Raw genomic sequence first — 12,140 nt, 5'->3', positions numbered from 1 at the left:
TGAATGTCTCCACGGAGGAATTGATTATAATTCATTTTAATGAACATCATCTTCTCCACATTTTCTGGAAGTAACCTCGTACGCCGATTGCTGACAAGGTGAGCGGCTGCACTAAACACTCTTTCGGAGTACACACTGGAGGGAGGGCAACTTAGGTAGAATAAAGCCAGTTTCTGCAAGGGCCTCCAAATTGCCTCTTTTTCCTGCCAGTATACGTACGGACTGTGTGACGTGCCTACTTGGATGCGGTCACTCATATAATCCTCCACCATTCTTTCAATGGTGAGAGAATCATATGCAGTGACAGTAGACGACATGTCAGTAATCGTTGGCAGGTCCTTCAGTCCGGACCAGATGTCAGCAGTCGCTCCAGACTGCCCTGCATCACCGCCAGCGGGTGGGCTCGGAATTCTTAGCCTTTTCCTCGCACCCCCAGTTGCAGGAGAATGTGAAGGAGGAGCTGTTGACGGGTCACGTTCCGCTTGACTTGACAATTTTCTCACCATCAGGTCTTTGAACCCCTGCAGACTTGTGTCTGCCGGAAAGAGAGATACAACGTAGGTTTTAAATCTAGGATCGAGCACGGTGGCCAAAATGTAGTGCTCTGATTTCAACAGATTGACCACCCGTGAATCCTGGTTAAGCGAATGAAGGGCTCCATCCACAAGTCCCACATGCCTAGCGGAATCGCTCTGTTTTAGCTCCTCCTTCAATGTCTCCAGCTTCTTCTGCAAAAGCCTGATGAGGGGAATGACCTGACTCAGGCTGGCAGTGTCTGAACTGACTTCACGTGTGGCAAGTTCAAAAGGTTGCAGAACCTTGCACAACGTTGAAATCATTCTCCACTGCGCTTGAGACAGGTGCATTCCACCTCCTTTGCCTATATCGTGGCCAGATGTATAGGCTTGAATGGCCTTTTGCTGCTCCTCCATCCTCTGAAGCATATAGAGGGTTGAATTCCACCTCGTTACCACCTCTTGCTTCAGATGATAGCAGGGCAGGTTCAGGTATTTTTGGTGGTGCTCCAGTCTTCTGTACGCGGTGCCTGAACGCCAAAAGTGGCCCGCAATTCTTCGGGCCACCGATAGCATCTCTTGCACGCCCCTGTCGTTTTTTAAATAATTCTGCACAACCAAATTCAAGGTATGTGCAAAACATGGGACGTGCTGGAATTTGCCCAGATGTAATGCACGCACAATATTGCTGACGTTGTCCGATGTCACAAATCCCCAGAAGAGTCCAATTGGGGTAAGCCATTCTGCGATGATCTTCCTCAGTTGCCGTAAGGTTTTCAGCTGTGTGCGTATTCTGGAAAGCGGTGATACAAAGCGTAGCCTGCCTCGGAACGAGTTAGCGTTTGCGAGATGCTGCTACTGGTGCCGCCGCTGCTGTTCTTGCAGCGGGAGGCAATACATCTACCCAGTGGGCTGTCACAGTCATATAGTCCTGAGTCTGCCCTGCTCCACTTGTCCACATGTCCGTGGTTAAGTGGACATTGGGTACAACTGCATTTTTTAGGACACTGGTGAGTCTTTTTATGAGGTCTGTGTACATTTTCGGTATCGCCTGCCTAGAGAAATGGAACCTAGATGGTATTTGGTACCGGGGAGACAGTACCTCAATCAAGTCTATAGTTGGCTCTGAATTAACGATGGATACCGGAACCACGTTTCTCACCGCCCAGGCTGCCAAGGCCTCAGTTATCCGCTTTGCAGCAGGATGACTGCTGTGATATTTAATCTTCCTCGCAAAGGACTGTTGTACAGTCATTTGCTTACTGGAAGTAGTACAAGTGGTCTTCCGACTTCCCCTCTGGGATGACGATCGACTCCCAGCAGCAACAACAGCAGCGCCAGCAGCAATAGGCGTTACACTCAAGGATGCATCGGAGGAATCCCAGACAGGAGAGGACTCGTCAGACTTGCCAGTGACATGGCCTGCAGGACTATTGGCTTTCCTGGGTAAGGAGGAAATTGACACTGAGGGAGTTGGTGGTGTGGTTTGCAGGAGCTTGGTTACAAGAGGAAGGGATTTACTGGTCAGTGGACTGCTTCCGCTGTCGCCCAAAGTTTTTGAACTTGTCACTGACTTATGATGAATGCGCTGCAGGTTGTCACGATCCGGGTATCTGGACGCCATTACTTACCCTTCAGATGCCTCCTAAGGCGGGCTCAGCGTTCCAGGACCAGATTCCGCTGTTCCTGAGTTTCCACATGCAGAGTGTCAGAGTGGTGTTTTCATCAGCCGCGGCCTCCGCTGTGCCCGCGTGGTTAAATGTGCATCTATCAGCCTGGCCTCTCCTGTCTCCGGTGGCCGGCGCCGCCATTACTGTTTCCCAGACCACATGGATTACAAACCAAACTTCCCTCCAAGTGTCTGCATGGGCGCAGCCATCTTGGATTCTGTCATCTGATCATTTCCACCAATCTGCTGTTTGTATTGTTGATTTGCATAATTGCCTAGCCAACCCCTTCCTTGCTGCAGGTATAAGTAAGCTGTGCCTGAGCAAGGAAGACGTCAGTGCTTTGGTTGTCAAACCTAGTTCCTGTTTGTCTCTCTTCTATGATTGTCTTCCAGGTTCCAGCTCCTGTCTCAAGACTTCCACCATAGAGACCCGCACCAGCATTCCACCTGCGGTGTAGCCTGACTCTCCAATCCATTGTGGATTCATCTGTTTCCAGCTACAACACTACCTGCTTCCAGCCTCAGCTTCCAGCAGAATACAGCTTCCCTTAAAGGGCCGGTGTCCTTTCTACACTTTACCACTCTCCACCGGAATTATTATTTCTCCGCTCTCAAGTTCTACATTTCAGTTCACATTTCATCGCTCCCAAAGTTCATTTATTATTTAACTGGTTCCAGCCAGTATCCACTCCGTGCTAACAACAGTCTGGTTCCAGCCAGTATCCACAGCAGCTGTTTTACCTTCAGCAACCCAGCTCTTCCTGGAACACCAGCTGGTACAATCCTGGGTTATCTCCATTGCTACAGCCGGGCCTGGTAAGGACTTTCCATCTAGAAGATCATAAGAACTATCTCACACTACCAGTGCCCTGTGGCTCCTGCCATCCTGTAGTACCCAGGAACTGTATTTATTCTTTGCTGACTTTTACGTTTTCTTTTATTGCTGCTGTGATGCGGAGTTGTCATAATAAACATCATTGACTTTTATCTAAGTTGTCGTGGTCACGCCTTCGGGCAGTTATTATTCATGTTACTTACATGTCCAGGGGTCTGATACAACCTCCCAGGTTCCGGTACATCTCAGCCCCTACAACTGCGGCTGCCTCCCGTCAGCTCAGGCCCTCAGTTGTGACAGTAAGCACTGACCTAATGAATCCAGCCGGAGACCAGGATCAAGCGGCCAGGCCGATGCAAGAACTGGCAGCCCGACTAGAACATCAGGAGGCTGCACAGGGCCACATCATCCGCTGTCTCCAGGATCTCTCTACTCGGCTGGATGGGATTCAGACCACTCTCCGTGGATCAGGCGCGTCTGGTGCGTCAACCACAGTGACTCCAGCTATAACCCCACCCACCTTACCCATTCCTGCTCCACGTCTTCATCTTCCAACGCCAGCAAAATTTGACGGATCTCCAAGATTCTGCAGGGGATTTCTCAACCAGTGTGAGATTCAGTTTGAGCTACAACCTGGCAATTTCCCCAGTGACCGTACAAAAATTGCCTACATTATTTCTCTTCTCAGTGGCTCAGCCCTCGATTGGGCATCACCGTTATGGGAGAGGTCCGACACCCTGCTATCTTCTTACACTGCATTCGTGTCAACATTCAGGCACATCTTCGACGAGCCAGGCCGGGTAACTTCAGCTTCGTCTGAGATTCTCCGTTTACGCCAGGGATCACGTACTGTAGGACAATATCTTATACAGTTCCAGATCCTGGCATCCGAACTGGCATGGAACGACGAGGCCCTGTATGCTGCATTCTGGCATGGTTTATCCGAGCGTATTAAAGATGAGTTAGCTACCAGAGACTTACCCTCCAAGTTAGATGAGTTAATCTCACTTTGTACGAAAGTTGACTTACGTTTCAGAGAGAGAGCAACTGAGCGTGGAAGATCATCTGCTCCAAAATCTTCTGCTCCTCCTCCTCGCCAACTGTCACCAACTAAAGATGAACCCATGCAAATTGGCCGTTCCCGTTTAACTCCTGCTGAGCGCCGAAGACGTCTCTCCGAGTTTCTCTGTTTGTACTGTGCAGCTCCGTCTCACACCATTAATGCCTGTCCCAAACGTCCGGGAAACTCCAAATCCTAGCTCGCCAAGGAGAGGGCCGGCTAGGAGTAATGATCTCCTCTCCATCTCCTCAAGATTGTAACCTCCCAGTCTCGCTTCAAGTTGCTCAACGTTATCAGAACGTCATTGCCCTCCTGGATTCCGGAGCAGCTGGGAACTTTATTACCGAAGCCTATGTTAAACGGTGGTCCCTACCCACCGAGAGACTTCCTTCGTCCTTTTCCTTAACTGCTGTGGATGGCAGTAAAATTTTTGATACAGTTATTTCTCTAAGGACTCTACCAGTTCGTCTGAGAGTGGGAGTTCTTCATTCCGAACTTATTTCACTTTTAGTGATTCCAAGAGCCACACATCCTGTGGTCCTGGGCCTTCCATGGCTCCGTCTTCACAATCCTACAATTGATTGGACGACTACGCAAATCCTGGCATGGGGTTCCTCCTGTACTAAGACATGTTTGTTTAAAGTGTTGCCTGTCTGTTCCTCCTCCCCCAGGTCGTCTGATGTTCCACCTCCTCCATATCAAGATTTCACGGATGTGTTCAGTAAAGCTTCTGCTGATATCCTTCCCCCTCATAGAGAATGGGACTGCCCGATTGATCTCGTTCCAGGGAAGGTTCCACCTCGAGGCCGAACTTATCCGTTGTCTCTCCCCGAGACGCATTCTATGGAGGAATACATAAAAGAGAACCTAGCAAAGGGGTTCATTCGACCTTCTTCTTCTCCAGCCGGCGCAGGCTTCTTTTTTGTAAAGAAGAAAGATGGTGGTCTGCGGCCGTGCATCGACTACAGAGGTTTGAACGACATTACCATCAAGAACCGCTATCCTTTACCCCTGATTACTGAGCTCTTTGACAGAGTTAGCGGAGCTACCATCTTTACAAAGCTGGACCTGAGAGGTGCATACAATCTCATCCGGATCCGTGAGGGTGACGAGTGGAAGACCGCATTTAACACCCGTGACGGACATTATGAGTACCTCGTCATGCCCTTCGGATTGAGCAATGCTCCAGCTGTCTTCCAGCATTTCGTCAATGAGATCTTCAGAGACATTCTATACCGTCATGTCGTGGTCTATCTAGATGATATCCTCATTTTTGCCAACAATTTAGAGGAACATCGTTTCTGGGTAAAGGAGGTTCTGTCCCGTCTCCGTGTCAATCATCTCTACTGCAAATTAGAGAAATGCGTCTTTGAAGTCAAGTCCATTCCGTTTCTAGGGTACATTGTGTCCGGTTCCGGACTAGAGATGGATCCTGAGAAACTACAAGCAATCCAGAATTGGCCAGTACCCTTAACCCTCAAAGGGGTCCAGAGGTTCTTAGGGTTCGCCAATTATTACCGAAAGTTTATACGAGACTTTTCCACCATTGTGGCGCCTATTACTGCTTTCACCAAGAAGGGTGCTAACCCGTCCAAGTGGTCTGAAGAAGCCATGCAAGCTTTTCATCTTTTAAAACAGAGGTTCATCTCTGCACCTGTCCTGAAACAGCCTGACGTCGACTCTCCTTTCATCTTAGAGGTGGATGCCTCCTCCGTTGGAGTAGGAGCGGTGTTATCTCAGAGGGCTAAAGATGGTCATTTACATCCTTGCAGTTTCTTCTCACGGAAGTTCTCCCCAGCGGAGCTCAACTATGCCATTGGCGACCAGGAGTTGCTAGCCATCAAGCTCGCTCTAGAGGAGTGGAGATATCTGTTGGAGGGAGCTTCTCATTCAATCACCATCCTTACAGACCACAAGAACCTTCTATATCTAAAAGGCGCACAATGTCTCAACCCTCGTCAGGCCAGATGGGCACTTTTCTTTTCCAGGTTCGACTTTAAACTCCAGTTCTGTCCGGGCTCTCAGAATCGCAAGGCCGATGCCCTTTCCCGCTCATGGGAGCAAGAAAATGAGTCAGAGTCTTCAGACAAGCATCCTATTATAAATCCGTTGGCATTCTCCACGGTAGGGATGGACTCTACGCCCCCATCAGGGAAAAGTTTTGTGAAGCCGACACTAAGGAAGAAGCTCATGCATTGGGCCCATGCTTCCCGTTTTGCCGGACATACAGGTATCCAAAAAACCCTGGAGTTTATCTCTAGGTCCTATTGGTGGCCAACTCTGAAAAAGGACGTTTTGGAGTTTATTGCATCTTGCCCAAAGTGTGCTCAACATAAAGTATCCCGCCAGTCGCCTGCGGGGCAACTGGTTCCACTATCTGTTCCCCGTCGACCATGGACCCATTTGTCGATGGATTTTATTACAGATTTGCCCATGTGCAACAAGTTCAATACCATCTGGGTGGTAGTTGACCGGTTCACCAAGATGGCACACTTCATTCCTCTCACCGGTCTTCCGTCAGCTTCCAAGTTGGCTCAAGTATTCATACAAGAGATCTTCCGACTCCACGGTCTTCCAGAAGAAATTATCTCAGATCGAGGAGTTCAATTCACAGCCAAATTCTGGCGAAGTTTATGTCAAGTCCTCCAAGTCAAGTTAAAGTTTTCCACGGCTTACCATCCTCAGACCAATGGTCAAACTGAGAGGGTGAATCAGGACTTGGAGGCCTTCCTCCGCATCTATGTGTCCTCCTCTCAAGATGACTGGGTTCAATTACTTCCCTGGGCCGAGTTCTGTCATAACAACCAGTATCATTCTTCATCTTCTTCAACACCATTCTTCACCAACTTTGGATTCCACCCTAAAGTCCCTGAGTTCCAACCGCTTCCAGCAACTTCTGTTCCCGCAGTGGATATCACCTTGCATCAGTTTGCCAATATCTGGAAGAGCGTACGATCAGCTCTGCTCAAGGCATCGTTCAGGTACAAGAAGTTTGCGGATAAGAAGCGTCGAGCAGTTCCTGCTCTCAAGGTGGGTGATCGGGTATGGTTATCCACGAAGAATTTGAGGTTAAGAGTTCCCAGTATGAAGTTTGCACCTCGCTACATCGGTCCTTTTAAAATTGATCAAGTCATCAATCCTGTTGCTTACAGACTCCAGTTACCTCCCTTCTTAAAAATACCCAGGACATTCCATGTTTCCCTGTTGAAACCGCTAATCTTGAATCGGTTTCATTCCTCACTTCCACCAACTCCGAAAGTCCAAACTCAACGAGGCGTTGAGTATGAAGTGGCCAAGATCCTGGACTCACGTCACCGTTACGGTCAACTTCAGTATCTCATTGACTGGAAGGGCTATGGTCCTGAAGAAAGCTCTTGGACCAATGCCTCTGACGTCCATGCTCCTGCCTTGGTCCGAAATTTCCACGCAAAGTTTCCTTTAAAGCCTAAGAAGTGTCCTGGGGCCACTCCTAAAGGGGGGGGTGCTGTCACGATCCGGGTATCTGGACGCCATTACTTACCCTTCAGATGCCTCCTAAGGCGGGCTCAGCGTTCCAGGACCAGATTCCGCTGTTCCTGAGTTTCCACATGCAGAGTGTCAGAGTGGTGTTTTCATCAGCCGCGGCCTCCGCTGTGCCCGCGTGGTTAAATGTGCATCTATCAGCCTGGCCTCTCCTGTCTCCGGTGGCCGGCGCCGCCATTACTGTTTCCCAGACCACATGGATTACAAACCAAACTTCCCTCCAAGTGTCTGCATGGGCGCAGCCATCTTGGATTCTGTCATCTGATCATTTCCACCAATCTGCTGTTTGTATTGTTGATTTGCATAATTGCCTAGCCAACCCCTTCCTTGCTGCAGGTATAAGTAAGCTGTGCCTGAGCAAGGAAGACGTCAGTGCTTTGGTTGTCAAACCTAGTTCCTGTTTGTCTCTCTTCTATGATTGTCTTCCAGGTTCCAGCTCCTGTCTCAAGACTTCCACCATAGAGACCCGCACCAGCATTCCACCTGCGGTGTAGCCTGACTCTCCAATCCATTGTGGATTCATCTGTTTCCAGCTACAACACTACCTGCTTCCAGCCTCAGCTTCCAGCAGAATACAGCTTCCCTTAAAGGGCCGGTGTCCTTTCTACACTTTACCACTCTCCACCGGAATTATTATTTCTCCGCTCTCAAGTTCTACATTTCAGTTCACATTTCATCGCTCCCAAAGTTCATTTATTATTTAACTGGTTCCAGCCAGTATCCACTCCGTGCTAACAACAGTCTGGTTCCAGCCAGTATCCACAGCAGCTGTTTTACCTTCAGCAACCCAGCTCTTCCTGGAACACCAGCTGGTACAATCCTGGGTTATCTCCATTGCTACAGCCGGGCCTGGTAAGGACTTTCCATCTAGAAGATCATAAGAACTATCTCACACTACCAGTGCCCTGTGGCTCCTGCCATCCTGTAGTACCCAGGAACTGTATTTATTCTTTGCTGACTTTTACGTTTTCTTTTATTGCTGCTGTGATGCGGAGTTGTCATAATAAACATCATTGACTTTTATCTAAGTTGTCGTGGTCACGCCTTCGGGCAGTTATTATTCATGTTAATTACATGTCCAGGGGTCTGATACAACCTCCCAGGTTCCGGTACATCTCAGCCCCTACAACTGAGGCTGCCTCCCGTCAGCTCAGGCCCTCAGTTGTGACACAGGTGACGTATAAGGGAGGATGTTCCGAGGTGGTTAACGTCCTTACCCCTACTTATTACAGCTTGACAAAGGCAACACATGGCTTAACACCTGTTGTCCGCATTTGTGTTGAAATAATTCCACACCGAAGAGCTGATTTTTTTTGTATTTTGACCAGGCATGTCAATGGCCATATTCCTCCCACGGACAACAGGCGTCTCCCCGGGTGCCTGACTTAAACAAACCACCTCACCATCAGAATCCTCCTTGTCAATTTCCTCCCCAGCGCCAGCAACACCCATATCCTCATCCTGGTGTACTTCAACACTGACATCTTCAATTTTACTATCAGGAACTGGACTGCGGGTGCTCCTTCCAGCACTTGCGGGGGCGTGCAAATGGTGGAATGCGCAAGCTCTTCCCGTCCAGTGTTGGGAAGGTCAGGCATCCCAACCGACACAATTGGACTCTCCTTGGGGATTTGTGATTTCGAAGAACGCACAGTTCTTTGCTGTGCTTTTGCCAGCTTAAGTCTTTTCTTTTTTCTAGCGAGAGGATGAGTGCTTCCATCCTCATGTGAAGCCGAACCACTAGCCATGAACATAGGCCAGGGCGTCAGCCGTTCCTTGCCACTCCGTGTTGTAAATGGCATATTGGCAAGTTTACGCTTCTCCTCAGACGCTTTTAATTTTGATTTTTGGGTCATTTTACTGATCTTTTGTGTTTTGGATTTTACATGCTCTGTACTATAACATTGGGCATCGGCCTTGGCAGACGACATTGATGGCATTTCATCGTCTCGGCCATAACTAGTGGCAGCAGCTTCAGCACGAGGTGGAAGTGGATCTTGATCTTTCCCTATTTTTTTAACCTCCACATTTTTGTTCTCCATATTTTAATGCGCACAACTAAAAGGCACCACAGGCATACAATGTAGATGGATGGATAGTATACTTATGGACGACGAGTGACGACACAGAGGTAGGTACAGCAGTGGCCTACCGTACTGCTATATATAGTATAATGGACCTGGTGGACACTGTCAGCAGACTGCTAAACTAGTACTACTAGTATAAAGAAAAAAAGCCACCACAGGTATACAATGTAGATGGATGGATAGTATACTTATGGACGACGATTGACGACACAGAGGTAGGTACAGCAGTGGCCTACCGTACTGCTATATACAGTATAATGGACCTGGTGGACACTGTCAGCAGACTGCTAAACTAGTACTACTAGTATAAAGAAAAAAAGCCACCACAGGTATACAATGTAGATGGATGGATAGTGTACTTATGGACGACGAGTGACGACACAGAGGTAGGTACAGCAGTGGCCTACCGTACTGCTATATACAGTATAATGGACCTGGTGGACACTGTCAGCAGACTGCTAAACTAGTACTACTAGTATAAAGAAAAAAAGCCACCACAGGTATACAATGTAGATGGATGGATAGTATACTTATGGACGACGATTGACGACACAGAGGTAGGTACAGCAGTGGCCTACCGTACTGCTATATACAGTATAATGGACCTGGTGGACACTGTCAGCAGACTGCTAAACTAGTACTACTAGTATAAAGAAAAAAAGCCACCACAGGTATACAATGTAGATGGATGGATAGTATACTTATGGACGACGAGTGATGACACAGAGGTAGGTACAGCAGTGGCCTACCGTACTGCTATATACAGTATAATGGACCTGGTGGACACTGTCAGCAGACTGCTAAACTAGTACTACTAGTATAAAGAAAAAAAGCCACCACAGGTATACAATGTAGATGGATGGATAGTGTACTTATGGACGACGAGTGACGACACAGAGGTAGGTACAGCAGTGGCCTACCGTACTGCTATATACAGTATAATGGACCTGGTGGACACTGTCAGCAGACTGCTAAACTAGTACTACTAGTATAAAGAAAAAAAGCCACCACAGGTATACAATGTAGATGGATGGATAGTATACTTATGGATGACGATTGACGAAACAGAGGTAGGTACAGCAGTGGCCTACCGTACTGCTATATACAGTATAATGGACCTGGTGGACACTGTCAGCAGACTGCTAAACTAGTACTACTAGTATAAAGAAAAAAAGCCACCACAGGTATACAATGTAGATGGATGGATAGTATACTTATGGACGACGAGTGACGACACAGAGGTAGGTACAGCAGTGGCCTACCGTACTGCTATATACAGTATAATGGACCTGGTGGACACTGTCAGCAGACTGCTAAACTAGTACTACTAGTATAAAGAAAAAAAGCCACCACAGGTATACAATGTAGATGGATGGATAGTATACTTATGGACGACGAGTGACGACACAGAGGTAGGTACAGCAGTGGCCTACCGTACTGCTATATACAGTATAATTAATGGACCTGGTGGACACTGTCTGCAAACTGCTAAACTAGTATAAAGAAAAAAAGCCACCACAGGTATACAATGTAGATGGATGGATAGTATACTTATGGACGACGAGTGACGACACAGAGGTAGGTACAGCAGTGGTCTACCGTACTGCTATATACAGTATAATGGACCTGGTGGACATTGTCAGCAGACTGCGTTTATAGTATAAAAAAAAGACACCACAGGTATACAATGTAGATGGATGGATACTTAGTATACTTATGGACGACGAGTGACGACACAGAGGTAGGTACAGCAGTGGCCTACCGTACTGCTATATACAGTATAATGGACCTGGTGGACACTGTCAGCAGACTGCGTTTATAGTATAAAGAAAAAAAGTCACCACAGGTATACAATGTAGATGGATGGATACTTAGTATACTTATGGACGACGAGTGACGACACAGAGGTAGGTACAGCAGTGGCCTACCGTACTGCTATATACAGTATAATGGACCTGGTGGACACTGTCAGCAGACTGCGTTTATAGTATAAAAAAAAGACACCACAGGTATACAATGTAGATGGATGGATAGTATACTTATGGACGACGAGTGACGACACAGAGGTAGGTAGAGCAGTGGCCTACCGTACTGCTATATACAGTATAATGGACCTGGTGGACACTGTCAGCAGACTGCGTTTATAGTATAAAAAAAAGACACCACAGGAGTGTTTTTCAGGCAGACAAACGTATACTGGTGGTCACTGTCAGCAAAACTGTACACTGTACTCCTGCTATAGCTGCTCCCCAGTCCCCACAATTAAGCAGTGTGAGCACTTAGCACAGATATATCATGCAGCACACTGAGCACAGATATGGTATGGAGCGTTTTTTTCAGGCAGAGAACGGATAAAAAACTGGTGGTCACTATTAGCAAAACTCTGCACTGTACTCCTCCTAACAGCTGCTCCCCAATCCTCCCCACAATAAGCTAAGCAATCAGATCAACT

The sequence above is a fragment of the Pseudophryne corroboree genome, chromosome 1 (assembly GCF_028390025.1).
Source record: "Pseudophryne corroboree isolate aPseCor3 chromosome 1, aPseCor3.hap2, whole genome shotgun sequence".
In the NCBI taxonomy this organism is placed as follows: domain Eukaryota; kingdom Metazoa; phylum Chordata; class Amphibia; order Anura; family Myobatrachidae; genus Pseudophryne; species Pseudophryne corroboree.
This window is presented reverse-complemented; position numbering follows the sequence as displayed.